Genomic DNA, 19,251 nt, shown 5'->3' with positions numbered 1-19,251 from the left:
TTAGCTTTATCATTCTCTTATTTTTGTAGTTACAGGGGGGGGATACACATTTTACCACTTTGGAAGTGTCTCTCGCGCAAACTATTCAGTTTAGAAAAAAATGATATTAGAAACCTCAATATCATTTTTGAAGACCTATCCATAGATACCCCACACGTATGGGTTTGGTGAAAAAAAATTTATTGAGTGAATTTTTTCTAAGTATGGGGAGCCCCCAAAATTTTTTTTTTTTTTTTTCTATTTTTGCGTGAAAATCTTAATGCGGTTCATAGAATACATCTACTTACCAACTTTGAACAGTATAGTTCTTATAGGTTCGGAAAAAAGTGGCTGTGACATAAACGGACAGACAGACGGACATGACGAATCTATAAGTGCGAAAAATAGGAAATTCGAAACAAGTGGCGATAAATTAAAACACGACCGAAGGGAGTGTTTTAAATCGACACGAGTTGCGAATTATCTATTCGCACATGTATCGTACAACGATTTACAGTACATATGGCCCTTTAAATGTTCGACACAGTAACGTAATATGCAAATGTTCGCACTAGTGCGGTAAAGTAGCACCATATGTACTGTAAAATAATGTTACTGATATACTTAATTAAAATAACAAGTAAGGAAAGTTATAGAAATGCAATGCACGATCTCAACTAAGAATTAAGTCAATTAAAAATTAAATGAGAGTTGTGTTTGTAATCTTTCTGAAATCATTTTATGACAATATAAACCGTAAGTACGAGTATATAAACAGTTCTTTTTTAGGGCTCCGTAGTCAACTAGGAACCCTTATAGTTTCGCTATGTCCGTCTGTCTGTCCGAGGTTTTGCTCCGTGGTCGTTAGTGCTAGAAAGCTGAAATATGGCATGGATATATAAATCATAATTTTTTTTATACTACGTCGGTGGCAAACAAGCATACGGCCTGCCTGATGGTAAGCAGTATCCGTAGCCTATGTACGCCTGCAACTCCAGAAAAAATTAAAAAATATTATTAAATTAATCATTGCTTGTTAAATCAATAAAGCCTACAAACTCGTAGAATAAAATCAAATTTTTTTTTAGGGAACTCCCTACACGTAAAGTGGGGGTGAATTTTTTTTTTACTTTAACACTACAGTTTGGGATATCATTTGAAAGTTCTTTCAAAACTAATAGGGGTCTTCAACAAACATATTTTGATAAAGTGAATATATTCGGAGATTATCGCTCCGAAAAAAAAATGTGTCCCCCCTCTAACTTTTGAACCATAGGTCAAAAAAATATGAAAAAAATGGTGGAAGTAGAGCTTAAGAAATACGTTAAATGAAAACTATAGCGGACATGATCAGTTTAGCTGTTTTTGAGGTATCGCAAAAAGTTTCCCCTTCATAGTAAAAAGACGTACTATCCACAGTTCATCCCTTGGTTAATAATCTACTATACTTTAAGCTCCAGTTTAGTCCAGTTATTGTGACGGAAGAGTAACTAACTACGGAACCCTACACTGATCATGGCCCGACATGCCCTTGGCCGATTTTTTTTTACATTTTACCGTCAGGCGAGACATTGATTGCCCTGATGCCGTCATGTGGTAAAAAACAATGTCATGTCATAAGTACAATAATGATGTTTATGAACATTGGCGTATACCATCAATGCGCAAAGTTCCTTAACAGTAATCTATTTATTTAGAAGCATTTTTCCCTGTGCATATAACAAATATCGACCTGGAAAACTATTCGAATTAGCACTTGACTCACTTGTACTAAGAAATGTAATGTTATGATAATGTATGAAGAGATTAAACAGAATTGCGTAAACCAGGGGAACGATTCCAGTGAGTGTTTGAACAAGCATTGACATTCAAATTACTTGTAATGTCAGACATGGGAAAACCAGTTGATGCAGCCGAAACAAACAGAACTAGCCTCGTCAAGTTACAATCTCTACTATATCCTAATACAAATAATAGTGTATCTTATACCTTTAAACGAGCAATTCTTGTATATATATATATATATATATTTCCGGGATCTCAGAAACGGCTCTAACGATTTCGCTGAAATTTGGTATATGGGGGTTTTTAGGGGTAAACAATCGATCTCGATTAGTCTTATGTTTGGGAAAACGCGTGTTTTCGAGTTTTCATGCGTTTTTCTTTCGACGCAGAATATGGTCGCTAATTTCGTTTTGCTGGCCACTGTCCGTCTGGTCCAGCGGGTTAAGACGCGGACTGCTAAACGAGTGTTACGGGTTCGAATCTCGCCCGGTGACTAACTTTTGTTTTTTTTTTAATGTTCAAGTTTATATATAATTTTTTATTTTTTATTGTTTTAGACAAGTTTAATTTAGTAAAAAATGACCTATGTAATAAGAGAAATTGACAATAGATGGCGTTACTCTGTGACAAGTGCTGTAAGGTTAAAATCTATTGTAAATAATAATAATTGTCAGTTCACATTTTACTTTTTAGGTTTATGTAGATTATCACCTATACACCACCATATTACAATAAATAGTTATAACCGAGCAAAGCTCGGTCGCCCAGGTACTTGTATATTAAGGGCGGTAATAGTTATTTGTGTCCCAAGGGAGGAAAAGTAAGACATTGCGTGCCGCGTGTAAAATTGTTAGTTGCCAAGTGGCAAACACGCGGGATAGAATGTCCTACGATTCCTCCCTTGGTGCGCATACTATCTTCCTGCTCGATGGAGGCGGAAAGCAGCAACTTCGTTTAGCGCAGCGGGTGCAAAGTTGACGCTTTCCGCCCGGAGGGCAGAAAACAAGAATTTCTTCTTCAGGCAGCTTCTTCCTAGCACATTAAGTGGCACCTTTTTACGGACCCGTTTTTCATATTTGCCTGCATCAACCCATCTGTAGGAATTGTTAATGTTTTTTGGCTGTTTCATTCTTCTCTTTTAATACACTTTTGATTTGGGCCCTATAGTTGAGAGAACGGCCCTACTGGACATTTGGTGCTCTTACTCTGTTCATCGTTTTTTGTACAAAGGAAATTGTATGATTTTCGACTTGGCCTAGAATTAAATAACACAAATTTTCGGTTACTTTAACTATGTTAACCTTCGTACGAAGAACTGAACGGACTTCCGTTGTTCCACTTTAACCGCATACATACCCTAATTTTTACGATAAATATGACAGGCACATTTCGTTTTCGCAATTCTATTAGCAATCTTTCTGATGGGTCACTTTTTCCTAGAGGTCAGGGAGGAGCCAACATACTAAATTTTCCGATACTAGGTATTCATGAGTTATTACTCTTAACAATGTATTGCTATCACACGCAACATAATATTATGACAAAATACTAAGTTCAATGCGTTGTTTTTCCTTTGAGTATAATCGAATCTTAGGTACCTAACTATTGGACTTGTAATCTTACATCAAGTTATCGAAACAGGCTGTCGAAATGAGCAGCAAAAAATAAGATTTTTTGCCGCGAGACGGTTTTAGAAATCGACTCACTCGACGCTTTGGCTTGTGGTTAAATGATCAAGACTGCGTGTTACTTGGCCATTTGCGGAAATACTGGTGAATTGGCTTGTTAATCTGCATAATTATTTAGATCAAATTTAGCGTATTACGTGATTTTATATTTTGGATATCTACCGAGTATCTAGTTGCCTGAGTAGGTAGTTATATAAAAGAGTATGAAATAGTAACTAAAATATTATACAATTTTGTCTGTGTGTATAACTAACATTGAGTTAAAAAAAAATGTGATGTTCTTAAATATAAGCTTTACTTTATTTCATTATGGAAACATATCAGATGGACAATTAAATACCGAATTGAATGGTTGTATACATTCGATTTCTATCGAATATCAATCGTTTAATTAGTTTTGGCACTGTTAATAACTATAAAGTCGCTAATATTTCAATTAGCGACTTTATAGGTACTCAGTAACAGCAGTATTAATTATCTCGCTATTAACGTCTTCTAAGAATACGTACTTGAATATTTTTCCAAAAATATTTTACTAACCTTCATTATGAACTCGCAGGTGATAATTAATTATACGGTTCTAAGCTGTTTTAAGGAAGGGAGGTGCAAAGGTTAAATCGAAGGTCGCTCGCGTTCATTTATTCGAAACGAACTTGAAACCGCGGTGCTTTCTATTTTAACTTATATGTTGTCACAAATCTGTTTATGAAACATATCAAACTAATTCATCAATTAAATGATCTAATTTTATCATACAAAGTTTTATCAGCAGCTGTACTTTTAAGCATGTATCTATCCAGCTACAGAACACCATCAATGAGGCTGTGTTGATTTATTACATATGGCGAGTGGCGACCACCTTTGGATTCCTTTAATGTTGCATTGTCACCAAAGTTATATTATAACACCAGAAAAATGTCAAATATATGAAATATAACTATCTAGATTAATTACAGGCAGAGGTATAGGTATAGTTCGTGCCACCACGATGACGCGCAGATTTGTCAAATCTAACCTTTAATAACATGATATTACGAGTCAATGTACGCGTCTTCGTGAATGCCACTTAAAGAAAGGAGGGCCTATCCTAAGGCCTATTATTAATAGTAACACTTACAGTCAGCATCAACGCTACGCAGCGCATCAATGTACGCTACTAGTACAAAACAACGCTCCAAAAGTATCTGCCACCCTGGATACATTTTCCAAATAGAGACATACCTCTTCAGTTCGCGTTCTAACGGTCTAATTGTTCTACACAAAGGGACCTTTCTTCACGTCACTTATTCGGAACAGGGCTTTTCCTTCCCCGCTAGGAGGGATCAAAGTGGCACTTTTCTTTCCAGCTAGTAGGGATCATAGTAGAACTTTTTTGTTCTGGGACACGGTTTTTTTTTCTTTGCATGTTATTTTTTAGGTTAAATTCTATTTTGGGACATAATGTTTTCCTCATAGCATAGGTGATGTGAAAAGCAGTATGTGTCACATGGTCCTTTTGTTTCGTTCAGGATTCAATGTACGCGCTCGCCGTAAATAAGTCATTTTGCCCACTTGTAACACAATCTATTATGGTTAAGTTAAGCTATTAGAGAATGGTAACTTTTGCCGCGTAGTCTGATCCGTTACTTTTGATAGTTTTGATACTGACTGAACCTTTTTTGCACACTCAGTTAACAGGCCTATATGTTCACCTGTTGGACAAACAAAATTGAGTTTAGTTCTCGTTCTACTATATCTGAGCAAGTATGCATAACTGGGACTGGACTACCGGCTGACAAATTATTAAATGGCTTAGTTCACGCCGCTTAGATATGCAGGCGAACAAGTTAGGGTGGCACGGACAGGAAAGGGTATATTAAGCGATGTTGATTTTACGTATTGATGATATATTACACGAATAACCAGTCAGTCCAGATGGACCAGGTGGACTCCGTAAGACCCTTTGGGACCTACAAAGACCAAAGACACTTATATGTAGCTTGATAATAGTATTACAATCATACTAGCTACGATAGAAGACGGGAACGATCTTTCACTTCATCATTATTTTGATGATTCTATAATATCTCATAATGGGAGTAAAAACTTTTTATTTACTTCACCGGTTGAAGTTTAAACTTATACTTATCGTCTTTTACAATTTTCGGAGTTAATTTGAATGTTTGAATGTGAATTTCGTACATACGTTCCGAATTACGTAACTTATAAAATTGGACTTTAAGTTTATATCGAACGAGATCTACCTACAAACATTTTACAAATAATAAGATAAGTGTATGTTTCCTAACATAATTCTCAACTGTCAGCGCTAGGCGGCACGACTCTCATGCACGGTCCAAATAATTATGTTTAATTATTATTTATTATTGATTGAAGGTACGCTAGTCCGCACTGTTAAGTGACAACTCGTAATTCTTATTGCAAAGACATAAAATCCACTAATGGTCAATTGGTCAGATAATCGTGTTTGTCGCTGTTAGTACTTTGACGTGTTTTCTTAATCCATTGCTGACGTGAAAGTGAATACCCATCGACTAGCTGAAGAATCGTGAGTATAATAACCTCACATTAATAGGGTTATAGGGGACTCCCAAAAATTGGAGGTTTTTTTTATGAATTTCATACGAAATATCATACGGAAATTAGACTATATTTACGGGAGAAGCCTTCAAGAAAAACGTAAAAAGGTTGAAGATGTCGCAATAGAAATCACGAAAACATGACTAATTTTCATTTATTTTCAATGGCATATCGTTACGCTGCATTCCATAGCAGTATACTTTTAGTATAAAATAGATAGTATAATAGCCGAGGGATTTGACTGGTGAAATTTTAATCAGAAGTATACTTTCAGAGTTATTGAGGTAAAACGTCAAAACCCGCGTCACACTGTTAATTAAAATATTGCAACACTTAATGTCCTTTCCCATTTGTCGTTCTAATCTAGTGTTGGTCACAACTCAAGACTTACGAAAGTTACGTGTCTTTTTGAGTCGTGATTTGTAGATTGAGCGAAGACTATGTCACGAAATATTAAGGTTTTATACATGTAAATAAAAGAAGGCCATCGAAGCCATTGAAAGACTTCATGTACCTGAGTAAACCATGAAGGTGAAAACAATGCATCTCGTCAACTGCTGTACCATCATCAGGTTCAGCATGGACAATTAATGAATGATTCCAGTCATAACTTGTCCATGCACTTTTGAACCCTACTGTAAAACTTCTATCTTCTAATATCTAATTTTTTTCTAAATAGTTTGCGCGAGAGACACTTCCAAAGTAGTAAAATGTGTCCCTCCCCCCCTGTAACTTCTAAATTAAGAGAACGATAAAACTAAAAAAAAATACATGATGTACAGGAAACAATACGGATGAAACAACGCGCCAAAAGTATCTGATATTCCATATAACTTTTCCAAATGTAAATAATTTTCAAAAATTCGCGTTCAAAAATATATCTTTTACAGTCTTAGTTGTTCTTTATTAAAAGCGACTGGTAAATATCAAATGATATTTCGTACATAAGTTCCGAAAAACTCATTGGTACGAGCTGGGGTTTGAACCCGCGACCTTTGGAATGCAAGTCGCATGCTCTTACCGCTAGGTCAACAGTGCTCTTGCCACTGTCTCGAGCCTTTGAGGAGACGACTCCTAAGAGTAAAGTCTTTGCCAACACTAATTCTTATCCTTACATACACCGACGCTGCTATACAAGTATACATAAAGTCACGTCTTGGAGTATGTACCAACGGAGACTCGCAAGTAATTTGTACACCACATTGCAATAAGATAAGATTTACACATGGTTGCAAGTGTGTCATTGTTTGTAGTATTGTTTTAAAATTATATTATCCTCGTATTTTTACCGTACCGTAAATAAAATATATCCCCCGCGTTACATCTATATATATATATTTATAAAAGTAACATTTTTCATTTGACTTCCAGTCCGTTCTTATTCTACGAAATGTGTATAACAACTAGACTAGGTATAGTAGGTATAAGTACAATACATAAAGTTTGTTTTACTGTTGAAAATACTAACTGTAAAATATTACAAATTAAATGCATTAAACGTTATTAAATATTTATTATTCAAAACCGTCACTTATTTAAAAGTCAATTCCACCAGCCAAAATGAAGAAGCAACTCAAGCAACTCATCAGATTACTTTGCCGCCCTTGTGGATAAAATGCAAGATTCTCATCAGCATCTGAAGAATAAAGATAGCCTTTACGAGCTGGTGTGGTGATAAATAATTAATGTTGAAAACGGCGTTAAATATTGCACATCGATCTCTGGAGAGCGACATTTGGCTGTTTAAAATGACCTCTTACCCCGGCCAAAATAAAAAAAATATGACTGGTTCACTCAAAATGCCTCGCATAAACTAAATTTACCTACTTAGGTAGAGTTATTGTTCGCGTGGTTTTATAAATGCGAATCCCAATGAATGTAGTCAGTGGTGGAACGAATCAGCTGTTGATAGTACCTTCGATAGCGTGGCGTGACTGTAATGAAAGAGCCTAGCTTAACATGGCTGCCTCAAGGAATCTAAAACACACCTTCTTAACACCACCCTATGGTTCGATACACCATAACCGCTCAATCAATTGAACAGAAGTTCAAACCTAACACGACTTTTTGCGACAACGTAAATGAATCATTCTTCTCGTAATATAAGAGTTGAATGCGGGTTGAGGGCCGATCATAGCTTATAGTGTACAAGTTCATAGCTTACCTATCATAACAATTTGGTTTCAAATAATAGTGTATTGAGAACGGAGTGTCATTCCAATGGCATAACAGGCAAGTCGGGTGCTGAGACGAACCAAATTCGTTTTCCGATTACTTACGCCTGAATACACGAATCGAAGTCATTGTTAAGCCCGTCACAGACGGAGCGATAATATATCGGCATATACCGACAAATATCCGCGTTTCGGAACTTATGTACGAAATATTATTTGATACTTACCAGTCGCTATTCGGTGAAGGAAAACATCGTGATTCGTGAAGAAACCGGACTAATCCTAACAAGTTGGAAGGTCAGATGGCAGTCGCTTTCGTAAAACTAGTGCCTACGCCAAATCTTGGGATTAGTTGTCAAGCGGACCCCAGGCTCCCATGAGCCGTGGCAAAATGCTGGGACAACACGAGTAACGCTAAGCACCACACACGCCTACGATACCAAAATATATATCGCTCTCTGTCTAGCACCTACATTGTGAGAGAGACGAAATATACCGAGCGATATATCGCAAGGTATCTATCTGAAGGCATCTGCAGATGCCTTGCGATAAGATATCGTAAGATATCAAAATATATATTACAGCTTCGTGTGTGAACTCTGTCAAATAGTACGTAAAAGATATCGTTAGATGCCGTATATTATCGCTCCGTCTGTGACGGGCTTTACACTGGTTTACCTGAAGGTCTAGTGTATCATGAAAGCAAAATATTCGTTAACTATTCGATGACGTTAGGTGAGAAAACTACTCGGAAACTAAAAACCTGTACTTTTTAGTTAACATGCGAGTGTGACATGCAACCTCAAACTCGTCCGTTACGAAAGATAGCTCATTTTGACAGTAATTTACCTTTTTCGTATGTTGGTAGAACTGGGTGGTATAGGTGGCCAAATTACGAAGTACAGCCTATGTGGGATCTTCGAGCGTATTAAGATCACCACTTAATTGGTTCGCGTTATATTTCGGTTGAATAAATGCAGTGGTCGGCAACCTTTAAGCAGCCAATGCACTTTGTTTATAATTTGCAACTTTATCACTATATCTGATAATTTATTATTATGCAAAGAGCACTCGACAATGTCAACGACGACTGACAACGACAACAATTGTCAACAAATACCCATTTTAAAGGATACAAAAAAAGTTCCCGACAGCGGCAATACTCTCGAGTTCAAATGCCGCACGGGCTTGCGCTTTCCTTACTTACTTGATACTCGTAGCAATACTTGTCGATAATGAAAATCTACAATCAAGCTGTTTAAAAATATGCACCCTTTCTTCGTGGTTCGCGATACTTATATAGTAAATCTGAATAGACCATAGATTAGGTACAGAAGGTACAATTATAAAATGTTAACGGCACCAATCATGGAACATTTAAGAGAAAATTTGGAGTGTTTTTGTAATTTCACCGACATCTGTAAAATTTCTACCGCTTTACGCTTTAAAAGTTGAATGTCCAATTCGTCCTTTATGTTTTCTATGTATTTAATGAAAGCTACTGCAATTGGTTTCAATATTATTAACCAATAAAAACTGTGGTTTTATGTGGCGCCATTAATTTTCAAAATAACAAGTATCAATGAAAAGTTAAACTTAAGCAGCTCTTTGGCTCTTGTTTATGGTAAAATGTTGCCAGCGATTAAAAACTGATGGTAAATACTTGTTTTACAAGATTTGTCTATACCATTCCATTACTAGTGCCTGTTCCATTATAGGGGTGTTTACTATATGTAGTACTACGAACAAAATCGATGTTTGTAAGCGCGAGGCCACGAATCATGTTGTCCCTGTCATGTCATGTTATGTCATGATCATTTGCGTTCCTAACGCGCCGACTTGAGAGACGTAGACCTGATATAAATTTTATATACAAAATAACCAGGAAGGTTCGCTGGCCGCCTGTTGCCGACCCCTGAACAAGAATATTATGTATCCGTTTTCAAACGCGCTGACTGCGGGCGAGTGTAAATTCAAATATGACATTCGTAAACGTTTCGAAACCTAAACTCAATAGTTAAATTAGTCACTCGAGAGTTGTCGAGTGAAATGTTGCGTTTGGAGTTTCGCCCTCAGGTGGCAATTCCATTTTTTACATTTTCTAACATTTATGAAATATTTACTATTAAATTGTCTCTAGTTTTGTTCTGAAATTTGGCTTAAAGTGTTTTAAAGTACAATAAAATCAAGAATCTGACACTACTCGTTAGGACTGACAAAACCTATGCTGGCGCCATCTGTAAAATACTTCGACCGGTCAACCCCATTTAACGTGCAGTAAGAAAAAGTTCAAACGTACGAGGCTACGGCATGTCGCATTTGCGGCTGTCAGAGAGGAGTGCTGCTGTATTTCGGTTTTAACCAATTTTTGAGGAGAGCAAGAAAACGTAATTTGTAGGTATTTCGTCTAAAATATAACATCTGTTTATGCCATTGTACTAAGGGCGATAATATTCAGTTTAAGCAGAGCTTACTTTTTGATATTTTTAGATAACAAGGTTTCAAAAGTATCTACCATTTTGTAACAGCTTAACAAAAAGTGATACTTAGTTCTATATGTATAACAATTAAGACTATAAATAATATACTTTTGAACGTAAATTTGAAAGATTTATCTATATTTGGAAAAGTTATCCAGAATATCAGAAACTTTTGGCGCGTTGTTTCATCCGTTACTATTGATGCTGACTGTACAGGCGAAAATAGTTTTCTGTAGATTACTGCCCGAAAATCTCAGAAGCATTCTACACAAATTCAAGTATCTCTTGTTTAGCTTTGAAATAGCAAGCACTTTATCTTCTTAAATACTTCACATATTTGGTTCTTCACTCAATAACTTTTCCAATTTTCATGCCACTCTGAAGAAAATGGTATCAAATGAAAGCTAATAATGTAACTTACCGTAAAACATTTTTTTATTTTCTTATTAGACACTGTTTGATAAAAAAAAATTGAAAAAAATATGTATAGTATCCTTTATATTCAAAATTCATTGTCTTTTAAAAAACTGCCATCCTCTGACCTTCTGACACATGTGAATTGGTACCTATTTCATTGAATTTATTACTTTCTAGAAATTATTATGTGACATGATGACACATTCCTTCAGCAAACCCGTTTTAATTCCTCGTGGATGGGTGGTGCAGGATCATGCTTACGAACTTTACTGTTCTTATAGTCCCATTTGACAGACGTGTTCGATAGGAATGAGGCTGGTACGTGGTGAGAGCTCGTGAGTCCATAAAAATCTCACACAGGTCGACCTAGTCCCAAATTCAGAAAAACTTGTGCTTGGGGTATTAGGCGACGATACACAGACTTGTATAGATAAATTCATACTTAGGTGCATAGATAACATCCATAACTCGGGAACAAATATTCCTGATGAACACACAAATAATTGCCGGCAATTCAACCTGGGACCTCTTGCTTTGTAAGCAGGGTCAATACCGTCTAGGCTAGGAGACAGTTGAATTAGACTTTAATTGACCGGTTTTATATTATTTTTATGGAGCTCCCGATATTATTAAAACAATATACTTAAAAGGTAATCATGGTTTATATCCCGGTCAATTTAAGTCTAGTGAAACTAACCGTGAACCATTCAAAACTGTGACCGGTAAATTACTTATATGGGAATTTTCGTATTTCCCAATAAAATAATGTTATTATTAACACACCTAAATTCACTTTACATGTAACAAAGTAACAATATAATTTTATTAGATCTCTCCATTCCGTATTACCTACTTTTTATATAGCCGTATCGATCTAAAACTTTGCTTAGGTATATATTGTTTACCTCTACCATCGATGAAAATACAATAGAAATAGAGGTATACCTCATAGAGGTGGATCTATTCAGTTGCTATTTTTTTTTCACAATCCATAACTCCCGCGGGAACAATATAGGCCTTTGTCCTTCAGTACGCCTGCATGAAATAAGATCTTTTTCGAGCAAGTGTGATGAAAATGAAAATTATACATAATGGTATGTGATGTCTACCTATGTGAAACACCATGGATTACTTGCGAATTGCCTCCAGCATGGAACTTTTCATCAAAGTAATTGTTTACCTACCTGTCTTCATCTACCCAAAACGCTTAAGTGGAACAGGAGGACGAAGATTTACTTCCCAGCATTCAGCGGAGAGAAGTAGGCTACGGACCGAAGAACGGTGGATAGGCTTGACTTATTCGGTCAATTTTTATCCCTAGGTACATAATAAGACATTTTTTGTAGATTTACATAATTATTATTATGTTAATTATTAAAAAGTTAAAATAAAATATACGCCTTTTTAGGGTTCCGTAGCCAAATGGCAAAAAACGGAACCCTTATAGATTCGTCATGTCCGTCTGTCTGTCCGATTCTGTCACAGCCACTTTTTTCCGAAACTATAATAGCTATACTGTTCAAACTTGGTAAGTAGATGTATTCTATGAACCGCATTATGATGTTTACACAAAAATAGAAAAAAAAACAATAAATTTTGGGGGTTCCCCATACTTAGAACTGAAACTCAAAAAATCTTTTTTCATCAAACCCATACGTGTGGGGTATCTATGGATAGGTCTTTAAAAATGATATTGAGGTTTCTAATATCATTTTTTTCTAAACTGAATAGTTTGCGCGAGAGACACTTCCAAAGTGGTAAAAAGTGTGTCCCCCCCCCCCCCCCGTAACTTCTAAAATAACACAATGAAAAATCTAAAAAAAATATATGATATACATTGCCATGCAAACTTCCAACGAAAATTGGTTTGAACCAGATCTAGTAAGTAATTTTTTTTAAATACGTCATAAAAATTAAAAAAAAAAAAAATTTCATCAAACCCATACGTGTGGGGTATCTAAGGATAGGTCTTCAAAAATGATATTTCGGTTTCTAATATCATTTTTTTCTAAACTGAATAGTTTGCGCGAGAGACACTTCCAAAGTGAAAAAAAGTGTGTCCCCCCCTGTAACTTCTAAAATAACGGAATGAAAAATCTAAAAAAAATAATTGATATACATTGCCATGCAAACTTCCAACGAAAATTGGTTTGAACCAGATCTAGTAAGTAATTTTTTTTAAATACGTCATAAAAATTAAAAAAAAATTTTTTTTCATCAAACCCATACGTGTGGGGTGTCTAAGGATAGGTCTTCAAAAATGATATTTAGGTTTCTAATATCATTTTTTTCTAAACTGAATAGTTTGCGCGAGAGACACTTCCAAAGTGAAAAAAAGTGTGTCCCCCCCCCCCCTGTAACTTCTAAAATAACGGAAAGAAAAATCTAAAAAAAATATATGATATACATTACCATGCAAACTTCCAACGAAAATTGGTTTGAACCAGATCTAGTAAGTAGTTTTTTTAATACGTCATAAATGGTACGGAACCCTTCATGGGCGAGTCCGACTCGCACTTGGCCGCTTTTTAATTGATCGTTCGCTACATTACAATATTTTTTCAGGTCTTGGTAAGTAGGTATCCAATATAAACAATACAGTTGTTTTGTAATATAAGTATAGTTTATCTATGTGTACAAAAATTAGGTGCACTCAAAAACAATTCAGCAAGATGTATCCTGTAGAATACTTTACTTGCCTCTGTGCCGCCGCTTCTTGAAGCTCATTATGATAGGTATGTTACGCTCTTCATGCTTGCTTTGCACTGGCGTAACTCCACGTAGATATGCAACGAGCGATCTAAGATGATGATGATGATGATGGGATTACATTTTAACCGAGATGACAATAGTTTGCTACGATAACGAAACGCTTTCCGTTCTCTTTCTCTTCCATATTAGTGAGATAGAGATACATAGCTACGTCAGCACAAACGATTGTGATTTTGGGTAGGCCCCCAGTTCAGTTTTTGATTGCGTGCTGAAACTGTTGAAAAAATATCGGACTTCAGGTAGGCATCGGGTAATATTAGTAGGTACTCAGCTATATGACCATTATTAAGGGTTTTGCTGTACATACTGGCATGGCATCCACGTTAATGTAAAGTTTATTGCTTGTTCGACACTCTAAAGCGTCTCTTTTACTCATTGGCCTCGTACCTATAGCTTGAACAAATAAAGTAGCGGTCTTTATACGCCGGAAGATCCCACATGGACTGTACTTCGTAATTTGATGATTACCACGCAGGTCTGCCAACATGCGAAAAGAATTTAACTATGAAAGTAGTGAGCTAACTTTCAGAATTGTCAAGTGTGACGTTGCGCAATACACTCGCATATTAACGTAAAACGTATCGTCAGTAGTTTGCTCGATTAACTTTTTACTTGACAAGTGTCAAACTGAATGTCATCCGAGTCTGGTTACTTTGGAATAATCGTATCTCACCCAATTGTGACATCTTTTTCTTCATAATCAACGTGCTTAAAGAGGTTTTATCTTCATCGTCTTTGGTGATGTTTTGATTCGATGTTCATTTGAATATCATCCTTAATACTTTATCAGTTAGGTCAATATCAATTTGTGTTGTATTTCTACCATTTTTAATGCCAGGGCTTGTAAACATTTTAACATATTTATGATACCACTGCTTAGTGCTGATGATGGCTCCACAACGAGTAGTAGATAGGAAAAATCAATGATATCATTATAAACTAGAAAATGAAACAGTTATTCTATTATGCAGATTGATTAGTTAAATACTTGAACGGCACTTATAAAATTAGAATAAATAAATATCACTTATAAATTTAATTTAATGAATTTCTTGAATGTATAAGTTTACTTCTGCTCGATATTGTCTGGACCGTATAAGTCATATATCTAGCACAGACGAAATCAACAATCAGCTACTAAAAGTTTGAGCTCACTCAATACCACATTTAACAAATTTACCAGAATAAACCAACGATTATTTTTGGCGACTTTAATATAAATTTACTAGTGAAAGACAATGTTGCGAAAACTTACATAGATATGCTTAATGAAAACGGATACAAGACTATAAATAAAATTGATGAACAATATTCAACTCGTGAAACAGCTACAACAAAAAGTATCTTGGACCATATTATAACGAACGTGAAGGACAAGTTTATCCAAATAGCTTTAATTGACTCTTCTCTATCAGATCACAAGCAAATTATTCTAGGGATGAAGAACTGTGTAGTAAAGAATCCAAAATCGCACAAAAAAGTACAGTATGAAGCAATTGACTACAAAATACTTAATGAATTAGCGGAAGAAGAGCTTTTGAACCCGACTGAAAATCAAAGCATTGAAGAGTTCCACATTGCAATAAGGGACTTAGCTAAACGCAGCACTACCTTAAAAACTAAGATATCTAACCCACCAAGGCAAGACTGGATCAACAAAAATATAATTGAAAACATAAATAAACGAAATGAACTGTGGCTAAAGTTGAAACAACACCCGAAGTGCGCAGAGATATCGTCAAGTTTTAGAGCTCAACGAAATAAAACTACTGTCCTTATAAACAAGAGTAAAAACAAATATTATAACGATTCTTTTGAAAAATGTAAAAACGAACCTAAGAAAATGTGGGAACTGATCAATTCTTTATCAATTAATAAACATAAATCAAACTGTGCTCCTTCGAAACTGATTACGACATCTGGAGTCATAACAAATGACAAAGAAATTTGCGAACATTTTAATTACTTTTTCGCAACGATTGGTCCTCATCTAGCAAACCAAATACCTGCTCATTATCACAGTAATAGGTATGCGGCGACAAACCTTAATAATGAGACAATAAATTATACGGGCCTATCTGTTTTCTCACTATGTACCGAAGAAGAGATTGAAAAAATAATAAATAATCTGGATACAAACAGCAGTTCAGGCATAGATAAAATAACAACTAAAACAGTTAAGTGTATAAAACAGTACTTAATTCCAAAATTTACAACATGCATTAACAGCTGCGTAAAAAACGGGACTTTTCCAGATTGCCTAAAAATAGCTAAAGTTACACCTATTTATAAATCAGGTTGTAAATCGGATCCCGGGAACTATCGCCCAGTGTCAGTTCTGCCAATATTCTCTAAGGTCATAGAAAAAGTAATACATACCCGTTTAAATAACTATCTAAAACAAATAAACTTCCTCTCTAATAGTCAATATGGTTTCCGGTCCGAATCTAGTACCTTGTCCGCTGTGATTGATTTAACTACTAAAATTAAAACAAATATAGATGCGAAAAAATGTTGTCTTGGAATTTTCATTGATCTTAAAAAGGCATTTGATACGGTTAGCCATCCACTACTTTTAGAAAAACTTAAACATCTAGGCATCACCGGCAATGCTTACAAAATTATGGAATCGTACCTGAGCAACCGGTGCCAAATAGTGAGAATAGGTAATGTACAAAGCAGTCCTCAAATTATAACCTGCGGCGTCCCGCAGGGATCGATTGTTGGCCCTCTCTTGTTCTTAATTTACATCAATAACATCTGTCAAGTACCTTTGAACGGAGAGATAAGCCTATACGCAGATGACACTTGTATTTTTTATTTCGGCCAGTCTATAAAGGATATTAAAAAATTAGCACAGGAAGACCTGAATAACCTTAATGAATGGTTCCAGTTCAATTTACTTACTATTAACGTAGCCAAGACCAGTTATATAATATTTAAGTCAAAAAATAAAAAAAATACTGAAGACATAGAACTGCAAATTAACCAAACACAATTAAAACAATCCAGTGAGGAAAAATATCTTGGCCTAATATTGGACTGTGACCTATCCTGGAAACAACACATAAATAAAATCCGATCAAAACTCACATCTTTAAGAGCCTGCCTCTACAATACAGTACAATGTCTTCCCCGCCGGGTACGATACACGATTTATAATTCATTAGTAAAATCTCATTTAAACTATCTAATTGAAATATGGGGCAGTGCCACTAAAACTACTCTTAAAAATCTCCAAATCGCTCAAAATAAAATTATTAAAACACTTTTCAATTATGATTACTTAACTTCTAGTCGCAAATTTTATTTAGAAACAAAAATCTTAAATCTTAACCAACTGTACGTTAATAATACCTGTCTACTGATTCGAAAAATATTAGATAACAAAATCCACTCACAACTAAGTTTTACAACTAAATTACAAAAAGGCTTACGACCTCTACGTAATTCTAACGATCTTTGTCTTCAGCCAGCTAGAACGAAATGTGGCAAAAAAAATATTGGTTATGAAGGGGCACAATTTTACAACAGCCTACCTAAAGAAATTAAACAGTGCAAAAATTACAATGTTTACAAGCGAAAACTATTGGACTACGTAATTCATAATATCTAAATACGGCCCTGGCAAACATTCCACATGGGAACAAAAGATATTGCACTATTAAGTAAAATATTGTCACTCAACTCAACGAGTATGTGTTTAGAGTTCAAAGTGCAATACGGCTAAAGTATAAGTGATAAAATTACTGAGCAACAGTTTTTAGTTAGTGAAAAATAAACAGCTTGTATTTAATTTGGACATACCCACATGTTTATTTTATATTCAGTACATATTATACAGCTTTACTTTATTGAGCATGTTCGTGTGCCTATTTTTGGATGTAATGCTCGTAAATGACATGTTCTAGTTTTAGTTATTAGTTATTTTAATTTGTTAATTACCTGCATGCTCACTCATATTTTGTATTATCTTGTATTTTCTCTATTTAAGTGAAATGTTAAATTTCTTTTGAGAAAATAAATTTCTTTAACCATAACAAATTTACATGACTACATTTTTTTCATCATTTCGCTTCGGTATAATGTGCAAAATACGTTTAGTAGTTTTTTTAAATAGACCATAATAAAATTAACGTTAAATAAAAATATTTTATTATTTATGTCCAATCTTTTCAGAAATTTATAAGTAGGTATATTTTAAACATGACATATCTAAGTTTTATCATTTGTGACCGGTTTATTGATTGAACATGAACTAAAAAACTTTGTTCTCTCTCCTTATCGTTAAGAAGGTGGCAGAAAAAATCATAGACCTCTATGAAGATGGGAAGACGACTTCAAAGCTCTTGTTGGTGCCATTTGGCGGAGGAAAGCCCATGATCGGGAACTTTGGAGAAACTTGGGGGAGGCCTATGCTGGAAAGCAAGACAATCTCGACTCCGATGTTTGAAACTGAGCATTGATATATAATAATAGTTTTTAAACTAAGGATAATTGAAACTAGGAAATAAGATGTTTATTATATTTTGTAAACTAGTTAATAAGATTGTTAAATAAAGGCTTATTGAATTGAATTGAATCGAATCGTTAAGAAGAGATTATCGTCAGTGTACTCGTACTAATATTAGTTTAGTACCTATTTTACCTAAAATTTTATACCTCAATCCGAGGACAATGCCACTTAAATATGTTCATAAATCATAGTGGGAATTGTCTCAGGATGTAGGTTGCACTTATAATTTAAAAACCAATAAGTATCCTCTTTTTTGTAACATCTGCCTATGTCTGCTTTTTTCCAAAAATAAGAGGAAACGAGCTTTTATGGTTCGCCGGAACGATATACCTAATATTTGTTACTCTCGACTTTCGGAGACTCTCGGTTAAACTCGTTTGCATGTATGTTAAAAACCTAGCAATATTTGCCGTTGTATCTTGTAGATATATTCAATTTAACCGGTTAATTTCTTTCCACAAACACAAAAGAAAACTAATTTGCCATAAACTGGTACCTCATTAGAATTGTTCTTTAACCGGTAACCGCAAGCGGAAACGAAAACCTTTTCGTTCCCAAGTAATTGTACAAAAACGGTTTAAAACATAAAACGGTTTGCGATCCCTTATAAATACGATACGAAACGTAAACGTGAGCGACAATTTGAGTAAACGTACTTATAATTTACACTCGCTCTTTGAGTTTCCAAAACGTCCCGCTTGGCGCGCTGTTCAAAATCCCATACAAAATGAGACTTAACCTAAACGCGAAAGTTACGTTACGCTATCGAATGGAAGTTACACTAGAGGTACTGATGTTCGATTCGAAATATTCGAATAAACATTGAGAATACAAATCCAGCTTAGCAGTTGCATAATTTT

At 35.1% G+C, this 19,251-nt stretch overlaps 1 protein-coding gene across 1 annotated transcript in view; it reads right to left on the bottom strand.

The window, feature by feature from the left end:
* Nucleotides 1–19,251, bottom strand: part of LOC133528232 (bestrophin-4) — an 88,697-nt gene that overhangs the window by 57,526 nt on the left and 11,920 nt on the right. The gene's annotated exons all lie outside the window — the stretch shown is intronic.

The sequence above is a fragment of the Cydia pomonella genome, chromosome 1 (genome assembly GCF_033807575.1).
Source record: "Cydia pomonella isolate Wapato2018A chromosome 1, ilCydPomo1, whole genome shotgun sequence".
In the NCBI taxonomy this organism is placed as follows: Eukaryota; Metazoa; Arthropoda; class Insecta; order Lepidoptera; family Tortricidae; genus Cydia; species Cydia pomonella.
Note: the sequence above shows the minus strand (reverse complement) of the source record. Positions and strands in the feature narration are given on the sequence as shown.